The following is a 26,218-nucleotide window of genomic DNA, read 5'->3' on the forward strand; positions in this document are numbered from 1 at the left end:
CTACAACTACCCCTATGATAGGTGAATCCCGCGTGGCCTGGGGTGTGCCGGATGTGGACATCCACCAGGCGAGCCTCACTCGCTATGCTATTAAGGGCGACGCTATCATAAGTCAGCTTGTCTCTGGCACCTCCCCTGTCTTGGGGCCTCGTGACAGCATTAAAGTCCCCTCCAAAGACCACCTGCCGACTTGTAAAAAGATAGGGCTTGATCCTCATAAAGAGGCACTTCCGGTCCCACTTAGACTGTGGGCCGTAGATGTTAATAAGGCGAAGTTCTTGTCCCCTCATGAGGACATCTAAGATCAGGCACCTCCCCATTTCTAACTCGATAACCCGTCGGCATTCTACCGCTGCGGTAAAAAGGACCGCCACTCCGCTATACGGCTCGGCCCCAAGAGACCAGTAGGAGGGCCCATTCCTCCACTCTCTTTTAGCCTTGTAGATAGATGACATGTCTGTTAGCCTGGTCTCCTGCAAAAATAAAATATCAGCATTAATATGGGCAAAAAAATCATAGGCAGCAAATCGAGCCGTATCTGACTTAATGCTGGCGACATTAATGGACGCCAGCGTCAACGGAGAGGGTGCCGCCATCAAGGGTGATTGAGTTAAACAGCTTTCTTTTTCCCACTCCCCTTCTCACCCTCCACATCAGAAGAACTCTTCACCCTCTTTAGAGAAATTGAAGTGTCCATCTCACCAGACGTCATTTTACTTTCCTCGTCTCCGGATTCAAGGCCAGTCCCTTCCCCGAGGACATAACCTCCCCAGGGGAAGAGGACTCGGCGCCCCCTGGAAGCCCCTCTGCCACCTCCCCCTCATCCTCCCCCTCCGAAGAAGAGGAGGAGACGTCCCTGAGGGGTCGGAATCGATTGGAAAGGCCAACCAGAGGGGAGTCAGTTTTGCCTTCCTGTGGCACCTGGACCAGGGTGGGAGAAGATCTCAAATCTCCCTTTTTTTTTTTACTTGTACCCCGCTTTCGTGTCTCCTTCTGCCATCCCACATCATCATCCTCCACGCTATCTGAGGAGATGGCACCTTCCTCATTCTGGATCCTCCTGACCTCCTCATTCAGCTCGCCATCCCTCGGGGTCTCAGCAGCAAGGTTGGCCTCTGGGACAGAATGAGAGGTCGTCCCAGTAACCCGGGCTTTCCCCATCACCCTATCCCTTTGGCGTTTATCAAGACGTCTTAGTTGGGCTGGTGTCTTTTTCTTGCTGTTCCTCACTGACCCCTCAGTTCCTCCACCCCTGCTAGTCCCCTCCCCAGCAGATTCCGGCTCGTGATCTTCACCCGCTGGGGACAAGACTGCATTAGCGAAAGAACGAGGACAACGACTGAATGGGTGACCTAAGTCACCACACAGGTGACACCTAATCTCTGCACAAGATGCGGCAAGATGGCCTACACCCCCACACAAGGCACATTTCTGCACCGTACAGTTTGCACTGAAGTGTGTGGGGTCACCACATCTGTGACAGAGCTTTGGCTGACCCCGGTAGAAAATCTGGATACGATCCCTACCGAGAAAGGCAGAGGATGGAATATGGGTAACTGTATTTCCTGAACGTTTAAGTTTTACCAAAAACGTCCAGGCTCCTGACCAGATGCCAAACTCGTCCCTGTTCTTCTGCGGGACCCCCATTACCTCGCCATACCATCCTAACCAGGTGATGATGTCAACACAAGAGAGTGATTCGTTACGGGTCAAAACGGTCACTCTCTTGATTTCGTTTTGGCGAGACAATGCCTGTATGGCAAAGTCTCGCCAGCCGGGCTCATTCTTTACCAATTCATAATTCGACCAGAAAAGCTCAAGCCCCTCTGGCCGAACAAAACTGATATCGAATTCAGGAGTACCGTAGGGATGTATCAAGGCGAAGATATCAACTGCCTTGAAGCCCATCTTTAGCAAGAGCTCAACCACTTTCGTCCTTGAAGGACACATATCTTCGCCCTGCCACCGAAGACGGACTACATTCCTACGGTTACTACCTGCCCCGGCTGTTGGGAGGGACCACACAGTATCGCCCCCTCTTTCCTCTCGGAAGGCAGAGAGACCGTGTGTCTCTATCCAGAAGGACAGATCAACTGCTCTACCCTCTACATTAATCGACCTTTCCCCCTTTTTCAGAGCTTCCAGGAGACGTCGCTGCAATAAACCGTCCCTAGAGTCAGGAGACGAGGAAAGTATTCTACTTCCCCCAGCAGTGACATTGGCATAACTCCTATGGTCTGTCACCACTGGGGGGGCAACCGGACCAGACCCTGCACCTACACCACTGCCGATGACAACATCCCCACCACCCCCAATGACAACATTAGCACCAACTCCAATAACATGGTCACCACCTCCCCCAAAAACACCTTCCCCAGTAACATCAATCTCCATCCTCTCCCCAGTCATACATCCCCCAACCCCATTTACCCCATCACTCACACTGGCTGGACCAGCAACAGGTAAACCGGCAAATGATGATGATGATGGTGATGTTGATGAAGATACATTTTCAGTCCGTTGTGCCTCGGCATCACGGGGCACTAGAGCTGGGACAACCTCCGCTGGCCCTTTAAGGGACCGGGCAGCATGCTTACCCAGTCTAGAGGAGGCCCCAGCCCTGTTCTTATTAGTGCCCTCCGCCTCATCAGCAATTTCTCCAGTCTTATCAGGGCGCCGCTGATCAATGGGATCAGCGGCGCCAATACAAAATAAGATTTGTTCTTTTCTTTTGGGAGCATCTGCTACATCTGTAGTCACCGCGACTACCTCCGGCACTGAGTCACCCCCCCCTCCCACAGGGGAGCGAACTACAGCACCGGAGTCTGCCTCTCTGCCAACCGCTGGGCCGCCCTCACTGTCCGGCCTTGCAGCCAGTGCCTTCTCTGCTCCATCCCTGCTACTGCAAACAGGCATGGAGTTTTGCGCCCTTTTAGTACCTGTACTCTCCCCGCTCCTTTGCACCGAGTCCACCACAGAACACGGGCTGGGCTGGGTAACGGGGCTTGCACAATGAGCTGACCCTGCGGCCGACTCAGGGTTTACAGGGAGGGGGGTGTAGATGTAACTCACCACTTCTTGCTGCTTTGGCTTGGTCTTCTTTTTCTTCTTACCCCCAGGTGCCTCATTTGGGAACTCATCTCCGAACACCAGATTCTGAGGACACACTGGGGATTCCAGCATACGTATCTGGGCCATTAGCGCCCCTCCCTGGTAGCTGTTGTCACTGTCTTCCCCTGAGTCGGCAGGTGATACTGCTGGCTGCTGTGCAGGGGGCCCACTGTACGGGGCCTGCTGCTGTTGCGACAGGCCACCAGGTGGATCTGGCTGTTGTTCTCCCTCTATCTCCTCCTCATCATCCACCTGGCTCTCAGGTTGCAGCCCCATCAACCTTCTCTGTTTCTTTTCATCCATATCTCTGAAACGCTCTTGATTTTTCAGCTTTTCTTTAAATGGACCACTCATCTCCAGCAATTCCTCCTTTCTTTCCTCCAAAGCATTTATTTCAGCCATCAGACCTTTTATCTGTGCCTGGACTTCAGGCTTCTTCTTCTTTGGGGTAACCTCCAGCCTAGAACGGACATGGCGAAGTTCCTCCTGAAGCCTCCTCACAGCTTTCCTGGCGTCTTCATACTCACGGAGGTGACTTACGACCCGGGTAGTATAGGTGGAAATAGACTCCCGGGTCCTCAGCACTCCCCAGCCTTCCTCACTGAGGTCGGCTTCACCTCCGTGAGTACTCTGCCTTCCTCCAGATGACCTTGGCTTTCTGCTGGCAGCACCCAGCTTTCCCAAATTGGGATCCTCGTTTCCAGAAACCTTTCGGCCTCTTGCCTCTGTGGGGGGTGTTGGAGTGACATTGCTGCGACTCCGGGTGGATCGCCTAACCCCCAGATCTTCTGATGTACAGGCCGCCTGCTGGCCTCTCCTGCCTCCCTGCGGCCTACTCCGGGAGGCAGAAGCCTGGGCCTCGCCTCCCTCACTCATCCCTGGAAACCCACTCCCTCCCTGGGGAGGAGAAAGCAGGTCCCAGGTGGAACAGGTGGTAATTCCCTGGAGCTCAGGAGGCACAGCAGACACCACCACACAGCTGAACTGAAGCAGAACCACACCCACAACTGATTGGCTCCCACTCCAGAGCTGTACTCACTATTCTGCTGGTGAGGTCACTGTGTACATACATTACATTACTTATCCTGTACTGATCCTGAGTTATATCCTGTATTATACTCCAGAGGTGTACTCTCTATTCTGCTGGTGAGGTCACTGTGTACATACATTACATTACTTATCCTGTACTGATCATGAGTTATATCCTGTATTATACTCCAGAGCTGTACTCACTATTCTGCTGGTGAGGTCACTGTGTACATACATTACATTACTTATCCTGTACTGATCCTGAGTTATATCCTGTATTATACTCCAGAGCTGTACTCACTATTCTGCTGGTGAGGTCACTGTGTACATACATTATATTACTTATCCTGTACTGATCCTGAGTTATATCCTGTATTATACTCCAGAGCTGCACTCACTATTCTGCTGGTGAGGTCACTGTGTACATACATTACATTACTGATCCTGTACTGATCCTGAGTTATATCCTGTATTATACTCCAGAGCTGTACTCACTATTCTGCTGGTGAGGTCACTGTGTACATACATTACATTACTTATACTGTACTGATCCTGAGTTATATCCTGTATTATACTCCAGAGGTGTACTCTCTATTCTGCTGGTGAGGTCACTGTGTACATACATTACATTACTTATCCTGTACTGATCCTGAGTTATATCCTGTATTATACTCCACAGCTATACTCACTATTCTGCTGGTGAGGTCACTGTGTACATACATTACATTACTTATCCTGTACTGATCCTGAGTTATATCCTGTATTATACTCCAGAGCTGTACTCACTATTCTGCTGGTGAGGTCACTGTGTACATACATTACATTACTTATCCTGTACTGATCCTGAGTTATATCCTGTATTATACTCCAGAGGTGTACTCTCTATTCTGCTGGTGAGGTCACTGTGTACATACATTACATTACTTATCCTGTACTGATCCTGAGTTATATCCTGTATTATACTCCAGAGCTGTACTCACTATTCTGCTGGTGAGGTCACTGTGTACATACATTACATTACTGATCCTGTACTGATCCTGAGTTATATCCTGTATTATACTCCAGAGCTGTACTCACTATTCTGCTGGTGAGGTCACTGTGTACATACATTATATTACTTATCCTGTACTGATCCTGAGTTATATCCTGTATTATACTCCAGAGCTGCACTCACTATTCTGCTGGTGAGGTCACTGTGTACATACATTACATTATTTATCCTGTTCTGATCCTGAGTTATATCCTGCATTTTCCCCATCGTCCCACCAGGAGCACAGATGGGATATTCCAGTTCGCCATCCCAAATCAGGACAAGCACCTAGAACAAACTAATAATTAATTAATTAATCACTGGGTTGGGCCAGAGACTCCATAAAGGTACCCAGCGCACATAGTACATTGTGTTTTTTTTAGTCATCCTTACCAGATGTGGATCATCCTATCCTGAGGATTGTTACGCCGAGCGCTCCGGGTCCCCGCTCCTCCCCGGAGCGCTCGCTTCACTCCCTCCGCTGCAGCGCTCCGGTCACGTCCTCTGACCCGGGGCGCTGCGATCCCGCTGCCAGCCGGGATGCGATTCGCGATGCGGGTAGCGCCCGCTCGCGATGCGCACCCCGGCTCCCCTACCTGACTCGCTCCCCGTCTGTTCTGTCCCGGCGCGCGCGGCCCCGCTCCCTAGGGCGCGCGCGCGCCGGGTCTCTGCGATTTAAAGGGCCACTGCGCCGCTGATTGGCGCAGTGGTTCCAATTAGGGTTTTCACCTGTGCACTTCCCTATATTACCTCACTTCCCTTGCACTCCCTTGCCGGATCTTGTTGCCTTAGTGCCAGTGAAAGCGTTCCTTGTGTGTTCCTTGCCTGTGTTTCCAGACCTTCTGCCGTTGCCCCTGACTACGATCCTTGCTGCCTGCCCCGACCTTCTGCTACGTCCGACCTTGCTTCTGCCTACTCCCTTGTACCGCGCCTATCTTCAGCAGCCAGAGAGGTGAGCCGTTGCTAGTGGATACGACCTGGTCACTACCGCCGCAGCAAGACCATCCCGCTTTGCGGCGGGCTCTGGTGAAAACCAGTAGTGGCTTAGAACCGGTCCACTAGCACGGTCCACGCCAATCCCTCTCTGGCACAGAGGGTCCACTACCTGCCAGCCGGCATCGTGACAGTAGATCCGGCCATGGATCCCGCTGAAGTTCCTCTGCCAGTTGTCGCTGACCTCACCACGGTGGTCGCCCAGCAGTCACAACAGATAGCGCAACAAGGCCAACAGCTGTCTCAACTGACCGTTATGCTACAACAGTTGCTACCACAGCTTCAGCAGTCATCTCCTCCGCCAGCTCCTGCACCTCCTCCGCAGCGAGTGGCCGCTCCTGGGATACGCTTATCCTTGCCGGATAAATTTGATGGGGACTCTAAGTTTTGCCGTGGCTTTCTTTCCCAATGTTCCCTGCATCTGGAGATGATGTCGGACCTGTTTCCCACTGAAAGGTCTAAGGTGGCTTTCGTAGTCAGTCTTCTGTCCGGAAAAGCCCTGTCATGGGCCACACCGCTCTGGGACCGCAATGACCCCGTCACTGCCTCTGTACACTCCTTCTTCTCGGAAATCCGAAGTGTCTTTGAGGAACCTGCCCGAGCCTCTTCTGCTGAGACTGCCCTGTTGAACCTGGTCCAGGGTAATTCTTCCGTTGGCGAGTATGCCGTACAATTCCGTACACTTGCTTCAGAATTGTCCTGGAATAATGAGGCCCTCTGCGCGACCTTCAAAAAAGGCCTATCCAGCAACATTAAAGATGTTCTGGCCGCACGAGAAATTCCTGCTAATCTACATGAACTTATTCACCTAGCCACTCGCATTGACATGCGTTTTTCTGAAAGGCGTCAGGAACTCCGCCAAGATATGGACTCTGTTCGCACGAGGCGTTTCGTCTCCTCGGCTCCTCTCTCCTCTGGTCCCCTGCAATCTGTTCCTGTGCCTCCCGCCGTGGAGGCTATGCAGGTCGACCGGTCTCGCCTGACACCTCAAGAGAGGACACGACGCCGTATGGAGAACCTCTGCCTGTACTGTGCTAGTACCGAACACTTCCTGAGGGATTGTCCTATCCGTCCTCCCCGCCTGGAAAGACGTACGCTGACTCCGCACAAAGGTGAGACAGTCCTTGATGTCTACTCTGCTTCTCCACGTCTTACTGTGCCTGTGCGGATGTCTGCCTCTGCCTTCTCCTTCTCTACAGTGGCCTTCTTGGACTCTGGATCTGCAGGAAATTTTATTTTGGCCTCTCTCGTCAACAGGTTCAACATCCCGGTGACCAGTCTCGCCAGACCCCTCTACATCAATTGTGTAAATAATGAAAGATTGGACTGTACCATACGTTTCCGCACGGAGCCCCTTCTTATGAGCATCGGATCTCATCATGAGAGGATTGAACTTTTGGTCCTCCCCAATTGCACCTCGGAGATTCTCCTTGGACTTCCCTGGCTTCAACTTCATTCCCCAACCCTGGATTGGTCCACTGGGGAGATCAAGAGTTGGGGGTCCTCTTGTTCCAAGAACTGTCTAAAACCGGTTCCCAGTAACCCTTGCCGTAACTCTGTGGTTCCTCCAGTAACCGGTCTCCCTAAGGCCTATATGGACTTCGCGGATGTTTTCTGCAAAAAACAAGCTGAGACTCTACCTCCTCACAGGCCTTATGATTGCCCTATCGACCTCCTCCCGGGTACTACTCCACCCCGGGGCAGAATTTATCCTCTCTCTGCCCCAGAGACTCTTGCCATGTCCGAATACGTCCAGGAGAATCTAAAAAAGGGCTTTATCCGTAAATCCTCCTCTCCTGCCGGAGCCGGATTTTTCTTTGTGTCCAAAAAAGATGGCTCCCTACGTCCTTGCATTGACTACCGCGGTCTTAATAAAATCACGGTTAAGAACCGCTACCCCTTACCCCTCATCTCTGAACTCTTTGATCGCCTCCAAGGTGCCCACATCTTCACTAAATTGGACTTAAGAGGCGCCTATAACCTCATCCGCATCAGAGAGGGGGACGAGTGGAAAACGGCATTTAACACCAGAGATGGACACTTTGAGTATCTGGTCATGCCCTTTGGACTGTGCAATGCCCCTGCCGTCTTCCAAGACTTTGTCAATGAAATTTTTCGTGATCTGTTATACTCCTGTGTTGTTGTATATCTGGACGATATCCTAATTTTTTCTGCCAATCTAGAAGAACACCGCCAGCATGTCCGTATGGTTCTTCAGAGACTTCGTGACAACCAACTCTATGCCAAAATTGAGAAATGTCTGTTTGAATGCCAATCTCTTCCTTTTCTTGGATATTTGGTCTCTGGCCAGGGACTACAGATGGATCCAGACAAACTCTCTGCCGTCTTAGATTGGCCACGCCCCTCCGGACTCCGTGCTATCCAACGCTTTTTGGGGTTCGCCAATTATTACAGGCAATTTATTCCACATTTTTCTACCATTGTGGCTCCTATCGTGGCTTTAACCAAAAAAAATGCTGATCCCAAGTCCTGGCCTCCTCAAGCAGAAGACTCCTTTAAACGACTCAAGTCTGCCTTTTCTTCGGCTCCCGTGCTCTCCAGACCTGACCCTTCCAAACCCTTCCTATTGGAGGTTGATGCCTCCTCAGTGGGAGCTGGAGCTGTTCTTCTACAAAAAAATTCTTCCGGGCATGCTGTCACTTGTGGTTTTTTCTCTAGGACCTTCTCTCCAGCGGAGAGGAACTACTCCATCGGGGATCGAGAGCTTCTAGCCATTAAATTAGCACTTGAGGAATGGAGGCATCTGCTGGAGGGATCAAGATTTCCTGTTATTATCTACACCGACCACAAGAACCTCTCCTACCTCCAGTCTGCCCAACGGCTGAATCCTCGCCAGGCCCGGTGGTCTCTGTTCTTTGCCCGATTTAATTTTGAGATTCACTTTCGTCCTGCCGATAAGAACATTAGGGCCGATGCTCTCTCTCGTTCCTCGGATGCCTCAGAAGTTGATCTCCCTCCGCAACACATCATTCCACCTGACTGCCTGATCTCCACTTCTCCTGCCTCCATCAGGCAGACTCCTCCAGGAAAGACCTTTGTTTCTCCACGCCAACGCCTCGGAATCCTCAAATGGGGTCACTCCTCCCATCTCGCAGGTCATGCGGGCATCAAGAAATCTGTGCAACTCATCTCCCGCTTCTATTGGTGGCCGACTCTGGAGACGGATGTTGGGGACTTTGTGCGAGCCTGCACTATCTGTGCCCGGGATAAGACTCCTCGCCAGAAGCCCGCTGGTTTTCTTCATCCTCTGCCTGTCCCCGAACAGCCTTGGTCTCTGATTGGTATGGATTTTATTACTGATTTACCCCCTTCCCGTGGCAACACCGTTATTTGGGTGGTCGTTGATCGATTCTCCAAAATGGCACATTTCATCCCTCTTCCTGGTCTTCCTTCTGCGCCTCAGTTGGCTAAACAATTTTTTGTACACATTTTTCGTCTTCACGGGTTGCCTACGCAGATTGTCTCGGATAGAGGGGTCCAATTCGTGTCTAAATTCTGGAGGGCTCTCTGTAAACAACTCAAGATTAAATTAAATTTTTCCTCTGCATATCATCCCCAGTCCAATGGACAAGTAGAAAGAATTAACCAGATCCTGGGTGATTATTTGCGACATTTTGTTTCCTCCCGCCAGGATGACTGGGCAGATCTCCTTCCATGGGCCGAATTCTCGTATAACTTCAGGGTCTCTGAATCTTCCTCCAAATCCCCATTTTTCGTGGTGTACGGCCGTCACCCTCTTCCCCCCCTCCCTACCCCCTTGCCCTCTGGTCTGCCCGCTGTGGATGAAATTTCTCGTGACCTTTCCATTATATGGAGAGAGACCCAAAATTCTCTCTTACAGGCTTCTTCACGCATGAAGAGGTTCGCGGATAAGAAAAGAAGAGCTCCCCCCGTTTTTTCCCCTGGAGACAAGGTATGGCTCTCCGCTAAATATGTCCGCTTCCGTGTCCCTAGCTACAAGTTGGGACCACGCTATCTTGGTCCTTTCAAAATTTTGTGTCAAATTAATCCTGTCTCTTATAAACTTCTTCTTCCTCCTTCTCTTCGTATCCCTAATGCCTTTCACGTCTCTCTTCTCAAACCACTCATCCTCAACCGTTTTTCTCCCAAATCTGTTCCTCCCACTCCTGTTTCCGGCTCCTCGGACGTCTTCTCGGTCAAGGAAATTTTGGCTGCCAAAAAGGTCAGAGGGAAAAATTTTTTTTTAGTAGACTGGGAGGGTTGTGGTCCTGAAGAGAGATCCTGGGAACCTGAGGACAACATCCTTGACAAAAGTCTGCTCCTCAGGTTCTCAGGCTCCAAGAAGAGGGGGAGACCCAAGGGGGGGGGTACTGTTACGCCGAGCGCTCCGGGTCCCCGCTCCTCCCCGGAGCGCTCGCTTCACTCCCTCCGCTGCAGCGCTCCGGTCACGTCCTCTGACCCGGGGCGCTGCGATCCCGCTGCCAGCCGGGATGCGATTCGCGATGCGGGTAGCGCCCGCTCGCGATGCGCACCCCGGCTCCCCTACCTGACTCGCTCCCCGTCTGTTCTGTCCCGGCGCGCGCGGCCCCGCTCCCTAGGGCGCGCGCGCGCCGGGTCTCTGCGATTTAAAGGGCCACTGCGCCGCTGATTGGCGCAGTGGTTCCAATTAGGGTTTTCACCTGTGCACTTCCCTATATTACCTCACTTCCCTTGCACTCCCTTGCCGGATCTTGTTGCCTTAGTGCCAGTGAAAGCGTTCCTTGTGTGTTCCTTGCCTGTGTTTCCAGACCTTCTGCCGTTGCCCCTGACTACGATCCTTGCTGCCTGCCCCGACCTTCTGCTACGTCCGACCTTGCTTCTGCCTACTCCCTTGTACCGCGCCTATCTTCAGCAGCCAGAGAGGTGAGCCGTTGCTAGTGGATACGACCTGGTCACTACCGCCGCAGCAAGACCATCCCGCTTTGCGGCGGGCTCTGGTGAAAACCAGTAGTGGCTTAGAACCGGTCCACTAGCACGGTCCACGCCAATCCCTCTCTGGCACAGAGGGTCCACTACCTGCCAGCCGGCATCGTGACAAGGATTCAGCCTTGTGGGGTCCTGGCTGCTACGTCTGGCCGGTGCGGGGCCTCGGGCCTTCTAGTTCCTACCAGTGTGGAGTCCTGGTAAGGTTATTTATTGGGACTAGCAAGTATGTGCCGGTTCGGGGTCCCGGTATTGGCCGGTGTTGGGTCCTGGCAGAATTCTGACTTGCCCATTCTGTAATATACAGGGGTTGTAAGTGGTCATTGATTATTGCTAGTACCCTCATTTTGTCAGTGCGGGGCCCTGACATGTCTGGTGCGAGGTACCAGTTTTCTCTGCTACTCTTATCTGCCGACAGGGTCTGTTATGTTCAGGGCTTCTTTCATCCCTGCTGATGCTGAGCTTATCAGGCTGCAGAGAGATCCTGCTTGTGTGTTATGCAGAGTTAAAGTTTCTTACTTGTTCTTCGGTGCTTAACTGGAGTTTTCCCTCTCGTTCCGTCCCTGTTGTCTGACAGCAGCGCTGGTTTGCCTCCGGCTTGAACAGCTGTTTTCTGTCTGGCTATATTCCATCCTTGGAGCTCTGTGCGCTTCCCTTCTCTGCTTGTTTGTGCGTGTCTGAGCGTTGGCTGGTGGGGCACGCGCTGGTGACATTACCAGAGTGGTCCAGCGCTGCGGGGAGTCGGTGGGAAAGCTTATCAGACCAGGTTGCTGGTGGCTCCGGTCTCTCTGAGCTTGGTAGCCGAGTTCTTGGTCTGATAAGGTATTGTAACGTGTATGTAAAGTAAAAAGCATACTTTCCTGTTAATAAACTTGCTTATGAAGGTTTTTCTGTGCTCTTTCTCAGATGTCTTCTGAGGCTGGGTCCAGGAAAAGGAGACCCAAAACTAAACATAGATGTTGCATATCTTGCGAGCAACCCTTTCCGGTTGATTGTCCCTATGATGACTGTGAAAATTGCGCATCTAAGAGTAAAGTGTCTCCCCTGATTTTAAGTGAAAAGATGCATCAGCTGTTTGCAGACACTAAAAGAGGATTGGCCATCTGAATTATGTGGTGACTGTTCTTCCCGTGAAAAGTCGCCAGATTTGGCTACTGAAGCCAAATCTTTTTTCAGCTGTTTCCGTAAACATTTTTCAGAAGGCAAAGCTATTACCTCCAAGCAAGAGAAACTTTCTAGGAGGGAGTCATCTTCCTCTGATTCTTCCTCTGCTTCGGCTAAGCCCAAGCGCTTTGCCCATAAATGGAAAACAAGGAAGAAAAATATTAAGAACGTGTTGTCGGTGTCTTCATCAGATTCTTCTACCACTGTTGCAGGTCCTTCTAGCAAAAGGAAGAGAAAGAGTAATAAAAAAGAGGAGTTCTCCCTCTTCTTCATCAGATTCAGAGGTCGAATCCGAAGAGTCCGAATCTGAGTTGATTTCTGAAGATTTCTATCTCTTCAGAAAAGAACATGTGGAAGGGATGATAAAGAAGGTCAAGCGTTACATTGAATCAGGTAGACACGAGAGGTCTAGCCAGGATAAAGAAGCGCTTTTTTTACTTTCCTAAGAAGAAGTCGAGTGTCCTTCCTGGTCATCATGTCCTTAAAGTATTATGGAGAAGGAGTGGAGAAGGCCAGATAAACAGCTAGATCTCGGATCTAGATTTAAAAGTATGGATAAGCTGGATCCAGCTGTGTCTGAAGATTGGGATCAACCTGGGGGAGTTGATCCAGCCATTGCTTAGGTCTCCAAGAAGTCATTCTTTCTCCATTGCCAGTTCCGGGAACACCCCTTCGGGTTGTCTCCATCCCCGAGAATCTTCACAAAATTCGTGGTTGTTCTGGTGGCAGCACTCCGTCTTTAGAAGATAAGAATTATACTGTACTTAGACGATTGGCTGATCATAGCCAACAGCCCGGAAACCTTGAAGCTTTATCTTCATATTTGTCTACTGTTACTACAAAACATGGGGTTTCGGGTAAATTTTCAGAAATCAAAACTGACTCCTACTTCTCGCATTCAGTTTTTAGGTCTGATTGTAGATCTTCAGGAAATGAAGATTTTCATGCCAGAGGACAAGATTCATTAGATAAGATTCGAGGTCCCAAAGCTTTTCTGTTCTTCAAAGATTTCCACCAAGAAACCCATGAGTGTTCTGGGGATGCTGACTGCCACATAGAGGCTGTACCATGGGCAAAAGATAATTTCAGAGAGATTCTCAGAACTTGGAACAAGAAGTGGGCTTCTCTAGCATCCTTCTTCACGGTGTCTTCCAATGTCCGCCGGAACCTCCTGTGGTGGATTATCCATTCCAACATACTAAAAGGAAAGAATTTTCTATACAATCACCAGGGGACCATCACTACAGATGCCTTTGCCACCGGTTGGGGTGCCCACTTAGAGGACAAGTGGATCCGAGGTTCCTGGACAACAATAATGAGGTTGAAATCTTCCAATTTCCGAGAGTTGAAGGCCATTCAGCTAGCCCTCTGTCACCTCAGGCCTTATGTCTTCAGAAAATCTGTATTATTGTGAACCGACAATGCCACTGTGGCATTTTATATTAACAAACAAGGGGGCACCCTTTGTGCACAGATCATGGCCTAGGCAGAGCCAGTAGTGATGGATCTCAGAGCTACACAAATCAAGGGAATCCTGAATCATCAGGCAGATTTGCTGAGCTGAGAGACACTAATACCAACCGAATGGTCTCTGAATCCAGTTTATTTCAAGAGTCTAACAGACAAGTGGGGTTATCCGGACCCCGACCCGATGGCTACTCAGTAGAATCGCAAGGTAGAGAAGTTTGTATCCCTGAGGGTTTGGGATCATCCAGATACCTTGGAACAAGAAATTTCTCTACATTTTCCTCCACTTCCAGTTCTGCCCAAGGTTCTCAGCAAAATCATGAAGGAACATCCAACTGTGATCCTGGTGACACCATTCTGGCCACGTAGAGCATGGTTTCCTGTCGTCCTGCAGCTTGAGGAAAGGAAATACTTCAAGTTTCCGGTTGTTCCAGATTTATTGCTTCAGAAGGGATTTCCCCATCCTCATCCAAAGAGGTTACACCTAACAGCTTGGTTCCTGAAAGGGAGAGATTAATTCAGCAAGGTTTTTCTAGCGAAGTCATGGAAACTCTAATGGCCTCTAGAAGGTCTTCTACAAATTTTGTGTACTCAAGACTATGGAAGAAGTTTCAGAGCTGACTAACTCTGTTTAATCTCCAGATTTCTGTCAAGTCTATTCTACAATTTCTCCAGGAAGGTTACAATAAGGGATTGAAACCCAACATGCTCAGGGTACACATGACAGCTATCAATGCCATGACAGACGGAAAATTTGCTAATGAGACACTCATCACCAGATTGTTTTAAAGCTTTAAAGAAATTAAGGTCTGTCGTCCATCCTTCAGTAGCCTCATGGGACTTAGCATTGATCCTGAATGCTCTGACCAAGTCTCCCTTCAAACCTGTTGAAGATATTGATCTTAAATGGTTATCTAAGAAGCTTTTTTTCTTGATTGCTGTCACTTCGGCTAAAAGAGTTGGGGAACTTCAGGCTCTTTCCTCCAGAAAACCTTATCTTAAGATCCTGCCAGAAGGAGTTAAACTTAGGACTATGCCATCTTTCTGTCCTAAAATGCCTTCCTCTACTAATATTAACAAATAAACTTTTCTACCAGTCTTTTTTCCAGAACCTATTTCTGAGGAACAACAGAGGTTTCATCTGCTAGATGTAAAACGCACATTAACCTGTCATCTTAGCCGGGTACAAGAGTTTTGTATATAGAAAGCAGGTGGGCTCAGCATCATACACAAAGGGGTGCTATTGAGCATACCAAATAACAATAACTACACAAAAAGAAAGAGAGATACGCAATATAATGCACACCCACAATAACTGTAATCCAAAAAGTATATCTTTATTACATATAAGTAGTACAAAAAGCAGACAATACAGTTAAAACCAATTAAAAGAAAGGCCCAATTGGCCACTGCACAAACGAGGAGGGGGGGGAACCCCCTACCAAAAAGAAGGGGAGAAACCCCACCCAGGGCACCTGCCTCCACAAATACTCAGGTTATCAACCTATCATACAACAAGAATGTTAAATCAATACAGTCCTGTCCCCACAACACAAATAATATGTATACAACCTGAATATCCTCAGTATATAGCACAGGGGACTGGTAGTAGAGGACAATAGATGGAGGAGTAATATGGCAGGTGCCCCCCTAAACACCCCACGCGTTCCGTTGCCCGTCGGCAACTTCCTCAGGGGTGTTGTGCCTCCTTGATTTAGTCTCTGCTATATATACCAAACATAATTACCCTAATTATGGTGAAGGAGTTACCTGTTTGCCCATTGTATCCTGTCTCCGGTCATTGACCCGCTTGTACTTCCGGGTACAGAGAAGGTTACATCCGCTCCCTGATCTACATCCACTCCATCACTCTGTTACAGCTGCGTCCCACACACACGTCACTCGCGCATGCGCAGAGTGTACTCCATATCAACAGCTAAAGATCTCTCATATGCGATCACTGCGCCTGCGCGTCTCCATTCACTCACACCCAACACAACTCATCGGTCACACAGCATAGCCATCACATCACATACCCACGCATGCGCACCACTACTTACATCCCCATAATCTGCTCACATCACTCTACCACGCAGCGGAGTTCCCTTATAACACGCATGCGCATCTCAACTATCATCCCTATAGTTCACACAGATATTTTCATCTCTACACAAAGCTTTCTTTCTAGGAATCACATCTTATTGCTGTTTTATAACCATATGGGGATGTCGATTAGCATAACTGAGACCCTGTTTTGGCTCCGTATGACCAAGACATAGTTTTTATCCCCATAATTCACACATATTAGTCTCTGTATATGGCATCTTCTCTAGAGATTACATCTTATTGAATATGTACTAATATGCTTATACACAGTGCAAATAATACTTTTGCTCCATACAGAGGAGTACATGTAATGACATATTCAGGGAACCCTGTATCCAATCCCGTCCATATCATCCTACATATAATACAGATGGGTATCAGATCATAACAGTCATCTTAATGCCCTAATACCTTGTTTAACCCTTTAGTGCGCTGTCATCATAATATTCCTTAGTACATCAATATCATATAGCCCATACATCTCAAAACAATGTTTAAAACATAACCTATTATGAAGAATGTACTCGCCAAATCATTACACACACCAGATGAGACTATAGCTGGACACATATTACCCCTTTGGGTCTTGGACCTGTTCCCCTTTCTCAAAAATCTTATATACATCACATCATAAAGACTTATACATATTTTGGGCTCACATATACCTTATGTGACATGGCTTAAGGGGGATATATAAGGTATATGTGAGCCCAAAATATGTATAAGTCTTTATGATGTCATGTATATAAGATTTTTGAGAAAGGGGAACAGGTCCAAGACCCAAAGGGGTAATATGTGTCCAGCTATAGTCTCATCTGGTGTGTGTAATGATTTGGCGAGTACATTCTTCATAATAGGTTATGTTTTAAACATTGTTTTGAGATGTATGGGCTATATGATATTGATGTACTAAGGAATATTATGATGACAGCGCACTAAAGGGTTAAACAAGGTATTAGGGCATTAAGATGACTGTTATGATCTGATACCCATCTGTATTATATGTAGGATGATATGGACGGGATTGGATACAGGGTTCCCTGAATATGTCATTACATGTACTCCTCTGTATGGAGCAAAAGTATTATTTGCACTGTGTATAAGCATATTAGTACATATTCAATAAGATGTAATCTCTAGAGAAGATGCCATATACAGAGACTAATATGTGTGAATTATGGGGATAAAAACTATGTCTTGTCATACGGAGCCAAAACAGGGTCTCAGTTATGCTAATCGACATCCCCATATGGTTATAAAACAGCAATAAGATGTGATTCCTAGAAAGAAAGCTTTGTGTAGATATGAAAATATCTGTGTGAACTATAGGGATGATAGTTGAGATGCGCATGCGTGTTATAAGGGAACTCCGCTGCGTGGTAGAGTGATGTGAGCAGATTATGGGGATGTAAGTAGTGGTGCGCATGCGTGGGAATGTGATGTGATGGCTATGCTGTGTGACCGATGAGTTGTGTGGGGTGTGAGTGAATGGAGACGCGCAGGCACAGTGATCGCATATGAGAGATCTTTAGCTGTTGATATGGAATATACTCTGCGCATGCGCGAGTGACGTAGCTGTAACAGAGTGACGGAGCGGATGTAGATCAGGGAGCGGATGTAACCTTCTCTGTACCCGGAAGTACAAGCGGGTCAATGACCGGAGACGGGATACAATGGGCAAACAGGTAACTCCTTCACCATAATTAGGGTAATTATGTTTGGTATATATAGCAGAGACTAAATCAAGGAGGCACAACACCCCTGAGGAAGTTGCCGACGGGCAACGGAACGCGTGGGGTCTTTAGGGGGGCACCTGCCATATTACTCCTCCATCTATTGTCCTCTACTACCAGTCCCCTGTGCTATATACTGAGGATATTCAGGTTGTATACATATTATTTGTGTTGTGGGGACAGGACTGTATTGATTTAACATTCTTGTTGTATGATAGGTTGATAACCTGAGTATTTGTGGAGGCAGGTGCCCTGGGTGGGGTTTCTCCCCTTCTTTTTGGTAGGGGTTTCCCCCCCCTCGTTTGTGCAGTGGCCAATTGGGCCTTTCTTTTAATTGGTTTTAACTGTATTGTCTGCTTTTTGTACTACTTATATGTAATAAAGATATACTTTTTGGATTACAGTTATTGTGGGTGTGCATTATATTGCGTATCTCTCTTTCTTTTTGTGTGGGTACAAGAGTTTTGTTTCTTTGTCTTGCCAGCTTATGTCAATAGAGCTAGCAAGGCATCAAAAGATACCCTTGCAAGATGGATTTGCACTACTATTGTGGAAGCCTACTCTGGTGAAGGAAAAGAACCACCTAATCCATTGAAGGCGCACTCTACTCGATCTACCTCTCCTTCTTGGGCGGAAAGAGAACAAGTCTCCTTGATGGAGATTTGTAATGCAGCATCCCATCCTGGTCATCATCTTTCTAAATATTGATACCCCCCCCCTTTTTGATTCTATGTTAGATCCCTTCTGTGCTGCTGTAGTGACGATGAGGAAAGTGGGTATTTTACTTACCATAATTCTACTTTCCTCGAGGCCCGAAGGCAGCACAACACCCAATGAAATTTTTATTTGCATTAATCGGTCTATTTTATTACACAATGTACTATGTGCGCTGGGTACCTTTTATGGAGCCTCTGGCCCAACCCAGCAATTAATTCATTAATTATTTTGAGATGGCGAACTTGAATATCCCATCTGTGCTGCCTTTGGCACTCGAGGAATGTAGAATTATGGTAAGTAAAATACCCACTATACTCTAGAGCTGCGCTCACTGTTCTGTTGGTGGGGTCACTGTGTACATACATTACTTATCCTGTACTGATCCTGAGTTATATCATGTATTATTCTCCAGAGCTGTACTCACTATTCTGCTGGAGGAGTCACTGTGTACATATATTACATTACTTATCCTGTACTGATCCTGAGTTATATCATGTATTATACTCCAGAGCTGTACTCACTATTCTGCTGGAGGAGTCACTGTGTACATACATTACATTACTTATCCTGTACTGATCCTGAGTTATAGTTTAAAAATATATTGATCCTGAGTTATAGTTTAAAAATATAAATCATAACAAATACAAAACCAGCACAACTTTGCCCTAATGGAAAACAACAACATGAAATAACATAAACCTAAACTTTACATTTCAATAAAAGAACATAAATCCTGCCTAACCGGCCAGCCAAGCTTTCCTACAAATAATAGAACTAGACCTTACATAACCAAATATCTAACAACACACTCACATGTATGCTCACTTAATTTGCAGTACCAAAAAATAAAAATAAAAAATAGCACTGTTTAGCTTTAACTCAAAAACACCCAAAAACTTGGGAAAATCACATTACAAAAACACAACAAGCACTCCCACTGCACACCATGTTTTATTTTTTATTTTTATAATAATACTATACTACACACATGCATAAAAGGGACAAGTATTTTCCTCAGGGAGAGGCACCGCTTCCGGTGTAAAACAGAGATTCAAAAAGGCCATTAGCACTCCGCAAGTATGCAAAATAAGTCTCTCATCACACCACCGTATCAGCTTTGGCTTTGGTTAAAAATTCTCAGAAGCTGATTGGGATTAATGCCAAGTCAGAATTCTCCCAAGAAAGGAAGAGAACCCATCTGCAGACGCTTCTCGGCCTTTTGGCTAAGATCATGTGTAGTATCTGTTCTTATCAGTTTACGCCGGTGACCCGAAGCGCCGGTATTGAGCTGGTGGGGATGGGTGCTGCATGGTAGGGAGCAGGTGTACCAGGGCGTTCCGGGGCTGGTTCTGAAGAATCAGCTCGACGTCTGCCCTGATGTGACCTGCTTCCTCCGGGTCTCGCCATGAGGCTGAGAGGGTCTAGAGCCGAGGTACTTTAGTGCCTCGGGGACTGGGGACCCCGAGGTGCCGAAACTCACTGGGAGGATAGACTGAGTTGAAGCACGGGCACCATGATCTCTGCATCTTTGTGACACTCACCTCTTGATTCCCGGCCTTCTGGCTAGGATCAGAGAAATTTTTATAGATCCAGCCAGATGTCCGGGCAGTATATCTGCACACATTCACTTATTTATTTCTTTTTGTCTCACTGTGTCACTTTTTGTGTCTTGTGTGTCCACAGGATTTGTCAGGATGTGGTAGCCCTTCTGGGTGTCCCTCCTGGCGGTCTAGGGGAGGTGTGTGTGGCCATTAGGTTCCGCACCTCCCGGCAAACACCCCAGGTACTCCTGCTCTGGCAGGGTACCTACCGTTATCGGCTCTGCGGGCAGATACCTTGGCTAACACCTTGGGGGATGCCGGGAGAATTTGTGGTCCCTTAGTAGCTTCGGCGAAAAGGGACATCGAACCTGGAACCTCGCAGGTACCTTTTGGTCTGGAGGCGAAGGGTAAGGTTTGTTGGGGGGCTTCTCTCCTATCGGAGAAGGGCTTGCGATAGACTGCATCCTCTGTGCACTTTTTTAAGTGTTACACGTTTGCACTTTTTCTTGCACTTTGGGTGATTCGAGAGCACGTTCCTCGGCTCTTAGATTTTAAAAAATAATCTGCAGATGGGTTCTCTTCCCTTCTGGGGAGAATTCTGACTTGCCATTAATCCGAATCAGTTTCTGAGACTTTGTAACCAAAGCCAGAGCTGATTAGAGGGCACACTACCTTATATGGTGGTGTGATGATAAACTTATTTTGCATACTTCATATATATATATATATATATATATATATATATTTTTTTTTTATAATAACATTTATAATACTACACCCCACACATGCATATATATACACACACATATACATATCTTTACTACATTTTCCCTACAAGACCTAAATCAAAGAAAACTAAGTCCACAACGGGATACAAAAATACAAAAGAAAAATTTACGCAAAAATAACAACTGGTTAGACTGCCATATCTATCACTACTATAAACACTATATAAACACTGTATAATACACAAACAAAAATATAAAATAAACAAAAGTATACTATACATACTCTATACATAAGTAAACATATTCAATAAACTGTATAGACTATATAAACCCTATAAATATACAGAAAACCCACCTACAAATATAATAGAACATCCTACTCTAAACTGTCCCTTCACCCACACCACCCGCCCTCCTGTACATGGGTCAGAGTCCATACAGTTCATAGTCCTCAATGTCCAGTTCATAACTGACCCATACCAGGTCCACCAAAAGAAACAACCACCACCCAAACAACTTTACCATTACCAGCTTTATAAAATACATAAACAAACAATACAACCCACTTTAGGCCCAAGTTCGGTGCCTGTAAGCCCTTCATAATCTTAACATCTGAAAACAAAAAGCTAGGGTGCACATGCATTAGCCCACCACCAGGAAGAAGGATGGCAATCCTGATACATAAAGAATTTACATTCTTTACCTAACTCCACCCTACCTCTCACCCTACCATTATCCCTAAAAATAAACTGACCCAACTATCATCCTAACCCTGTCCCTACATCACTGTCCCTAACCAAAACAAGGGTACTCTACCCAAAAGGTCTAGTACCTAGGGCACATCAAAACAAAACCCTCTCCTTACGAGAGAAGCCCTACTGGTACCAAGACTGCCATACTCCAAAGACCTGATCTTCCCAAGGTCACTGGTGATATTCCTACAGACCTCCACCTCGGAGAGGACTTTCCTCGGTGTAGACACTAAACACCGTGCGTTCCACTTGTGGTACCTAACCACTAAATTGACTACAAATAAAGTGCCCCGATCACGGCCACCCAGGTTCCTGAATCCCTTATAAGCCCACTCCGGATAGATAAGGCCGGCAAGTTGACCCAAGCCAATGGAAGCGCCCACCTGGTTGTAAACCCCTATATTAAAGGGACAACGAAGCAGGAAGTGGTCCATACTTTCCAGCGTGTCCCTGTACCCTTCTCGGGGACATCCCCGGTCATATCCCCGGTCATAAGATCTCCTACCCTTCAAATTTTCCCTCACATATAGCTTCCCCTGAAAGCAGCGCCAGGCCAAGTCCCAAAACTTCTGGGGGATCCTTTTCATGTTTAAAAGATACAACCCCACCCTATGATCCTGACCTGGGCAGTCCTTGAGCGCCAGAGGCTTCTGGAAGTGGGTCAACAGAACCCGTATATCAAGGATCTCCAACACTCCCAGACCCCACCGACGTATCGCCTTCAGAGTCGGGGTGGCGTAAGCTGGAAGATGCCCATGGGGTGTATGTAGGTCCTTCACTCGCCCTCCTGTCTCCCATTCCTGGAAGAAAGGCCAAAACCATTCTCTGCAGGGGAGTACCCACGGAGGAGCCCTCTCGTTTCAGAGGTTTGAGATGTTGGCTTTCAAGAAGGTGTTCGTTAAGAACACCACAGGGTTCCCCATAGATAAACCCCCTAGTCTCCTCGTGCCATACCTAACCTCCCTTTTGACTAGTTTCATCCTGTTCCCCAATAACAGTTGGAAAAACAGGCTGTAGACCCTAGTGTAGTAAGCCTCTGGCAAGATACATACGCTGCACAGGTAGATAAACAAGGGGAGCAGGTACGATTTGATCAGGTGTACCCTTTCCCTGAGGGTCATAGACCAACCCTTCCACTGGTCCACCTTCTGAGGGGAATCCTGGAGCTTACCATCCTGGTTTTTAATGGCATAATCATCCTGGCCAAATGTGATGCCTAGAATTTTTGCTGACTCTTGGGGCCCTGGAAGGGTGTCTGGGAAATGAAACGTGGGATCTCCCCCTCCCAGCTAGAGACTTTCACACTTATCCCGTTTGATCTTAGACCCGGATGCCTCCGTGTAGCCGTCCACCTTCGACATCACCACATCGACCTCCTCTCTCCAGGACACAAAAATGGTGACATCATCAGCGTACGCCACTACTCTCTGGGCGACATCCAGCTCCACCAGACTCATCCCGACTCCCGCCAACGGCCCACAATCTACCCTCCAGACAACCAGACGAAGGAAACAATCGCGAACACGTATAAAAGCGGGCTCAAAGGACAATCCTGATGGACTCCGGACCCCACCTCATAAGAGCGGCTAGACCAACGGTTCACCAGAGGGAAACTCTCTTCCCCTGCATACAAGATCTTAAACCAATTAACAAAAGTACTCGGTAAACCATATCCCAGGAGGACGGACTAGAGGTACTCGTGGTTCACCCGATCAAATGCTTTGGCCTGATCCAAGGACAGCATGTACCCCTTCCAGAGAGCTGCGCTACTCCACTCCCCTGCCTCCCAGACACCGATAACAGCACTTAAGGTGCTCTGGTCTGGAACGGAGCAATGTTGGGCCTCCGAAAGGAGCCGTTGTGCAAACTTCACCAGCCGGTTAAACAGTATCTTGACCAAAAGTTTTCTGTCCATATTGAGAAGAGCTATGGGTCTCCAATTCTCAATACGGCTCGGATCTCTACCCTTTAAGAGAAGAATTAGGGCTGACCTCATTGACTTCGGCAGAGTGCCCGAGGATAGACACTCATTGAATACCTCAGTCAACAGGGGAGCTAAAGACTCCTTAACCACTCGGATGTTAAGCCATCTGGACCTGACAACTTCTTAGGGGCAAGCCCCTCGGTCGCCAGTCTCACTTCCTCTTCCCTGATTTCTTATGCAAAAACATCAAGAGAGGGGTCTACCCCCGGCTCAGGAATGGTTTCAGCCAGGAAAACTGACATCCTGTCTCGATCTAGATCCTTCCTTCCCAAGAGGTGCGAGTAGAAGGATCTGATGACCTTCAAGATCCCTGATCTGGACCGATTCAGAAATCCCGTACTATTAATCAGTCCCAAGATGATCTTACTACTCACTGACATCTTACAGTTTCTGTAAGGGTCGGGCGAACGGTAATTCCCAAAATCCCTCTCAAAAACCAAAGATGTGTGCTTATTGCACTGACACCTCATCAGCAAAGACTTCACTCTGGAGATATCCTCTTGACTACCTCCAGTCGAGACAAGAAGATCGAGTTTCCTCCTCAGACCCTGATACAAGCGATACCTGTTCAGGGACCTGAGGCGTGAGAGCTGGCAGAAGAACCCTGCAACCTGCTTCTTGAACATCTCCCACCACTCTGACTTACTACTACATAGGCCCAGTAAAGGTACTGTCACGATTCGGCTTCCAGGTAGTGGATCCTCTGTGTCAGCGAGGGATTGGCGTGGACCGTGCTAGTGGACCGGTTCTAAGAGGCTACTGGTTTTCACCAGAGCCCGCCGCAAAGCGGGATGGTCTTGCTGCGGCAGTAGCAACCAGGTCGTATCCACTAGCAACGGCTCTACCTCGCTGACTGCTGAGAAGGCGTGGGACAGAAGGACTAGGCAGAGGCAAGGTCAGACGTAGCAGAAGGTCGGGGGCAGGCGGCAAGGTTCGTAGTCAGGATGGGTAGCAGAAGTTCAGGTACACAGGCTTTGGACACACTAAACGCTTTCACTGGCACAAGGCAACAAGATCCGGCAAGGGAGTGCATGGGAGGAGGTCAGATAAAGGCAGGGAGCAGGTGGAAGCCAATTAGACTAATTGGGCCAGGCACCAATCATTGGTGCACTGGCCCTTTAAGTCTCAGAGAGCTGGCGCGCGCGCGCCCTAGAGAGCGGAGCCGCGCGCGCCAGCACATGACAGCAGGGGACCGGGACGGGTAAGTGACCTGGGATGCGACTCGCGAGCGGGCGCGTCCCGCTGTGCGAATCGCATCCCCAACGGCCAAGACAGTGCAGCGCTCCCGGTCAGCGGGACTGACCGGGGCGCTGCAGGGAGAAAGACGCCGTGAGCGCTCCGGGGAGGAGCGGGGACCCGGAGCGCTAGGCGTAACAGTACCCCCCCCCTTAGGTCTCCCCTTCTCTTTGTCCGGTAACTGCCTCCCCTGGGATGAGGACACCGGGAAAGAATGGAGGGTTTCCTCAACGGCAGGCAGTACAGCAGGAGTGGGAATGGGGAGGGAGGGCAGAGGGCGAGGCCTGGCACGGGGCAGTGTGACACCAGGACGGGGGCCATGGGGAGGCACAGAGGCTTGCCTGACGGGACTGGGAGGGGGGGAGAGGCACTTCCTGTGGCAGGCAGAGTCCCAGTTCCTGATCTCTCCGGTGGTCCAATCAATGGTGGGGGAATGAAGCCGGAGCCAAGGCAGACCGAGGAGGACCTCAGAGGTACAGTTGGGGAGAATGAAGAACTCAATCCTTTCGTGGTGGGGTCCGATAGACATCAGGAGGGGTTCTGTGCGGTAACGCACGGTGCAGTCCAATCTGGCTCCGTTGACCGCGGAAATGTAGAGCGGTTTGACGAGACGGGTCACCGGGATGCTGAATTTATTAACAAAGGACTCCAAAATAAAATTTCCAGAGGCACCGGAGTCCAAGCAAGCCACGGCTGAGAGGGAGGAGTTGGCTGAAGAAGAAAACCGCACGGGTACCGTGAGACGTGGAGGAGCAGACTTGGAACCAAGAGACGCCACACCCACGTGAGCTGGGTGCGTGCGTGCGTTTCCCAGGCGTGGAGGACGGATAGGACAATCCACCAAGAAATGCTCGGTACTGGCACAGTAAAGACAGAGATTTTCTTCCCTACGGCGATTCCTCTCTTCCTGGGTCAGGCGAGACTTATCCACTTGCATGGCCTCCTCGGCGGGAGGCCCAGGCGTAGATTGCAACGGATACTGTGGGAGAGGTGCCCAGAGATCTAAGTCTTTTTCCTGGCGGAGCTCTTGGTGTCGCTCAGAAAAACGCATGTCAATGCGGGTAGCTAGATGGATGAGTTCTTGCAGATTGGCAGGAATCTCTCGTGCGGCCAGCACATCCTTGATGCGACTGGATAGGCCTTTTTTAAAGGTCGCGCAGAGAGCCTCATTATTCCAGGATAGTTCAGAAGCAAAAGTACGGAATTGTATGGCGTACTCGCCAACGGAAGAATTACCCTGGACCAGGTTCAACAGGGCAGTCTCGGCAGAAGAAGCTCGGGCTGGCTCCTCGAAGACACTCCGGAGTTCAGCGAAGAAGGCCTGGACTGTGGCTGTGGCAGGATCATTGCGGTCCCAGAGCGGTGTGGCCCAAGACAAGGCCTTTCCTGAAAGAAGGCTTACTACGAACGCCACCTTAGACCGTTCTGAAGGAAACAAGTCCGACAACATCTCCATATGCAGGGAACACTGAGACAAAAATCCACGGCAGAGTTTAGAGTCCCCATCAAATTTGTCCGGCAAGGACAAGCGGAGGTTAGGAGTGGCCACTCGCTGCGGAGGAGGTGCAGGAGCTGGCGGAGGAGATGGTTGCTGCTGTAGCAGAGGCAGAAGTTGCTGTAACATGGCGGTCAACTGCGACAGCTGCTGTCCTTGTTGGGCAATCTGCTGCGATTGCTGAGCGA

The 26,218-nt window shown here is 48.7% G+C and overlaps 1 protein-coding gene and 1 pseudogene across 3 annotated transcripts in view; one reads left to right on the plus strand and one right to left on the minus strand.

Moving 5' to 3' along the window:
- The window catches only part of IL7R (interleukin 7 receptor), a 64,249-nt gene that overhangs the window by 30,121 nt on the left and 7,910 nt on the right, over positions 1 to 26,218 (minus strand). The window lies entirely within an intron of this gene.
- LOC130344391 (U2 spliceosomal RNA) lies at positions 19,498 to 19,604 on the plus strand (annotated as a pseudogene).

The sequence above is a fragment of the Hyla sarda genome, chromosome 1, assembly GCF_029499605.1.
Source record: "Hyla sarda isolate aHylSar1 chromosome 1, aHylSar1.hap1, whole genome shotgun sequence".
Lineage (NCBI taxonomy): Eukaryota > Metazoa > Chordata > Amphibia > Anura > Hylidae > Hyla > Hyla sarda.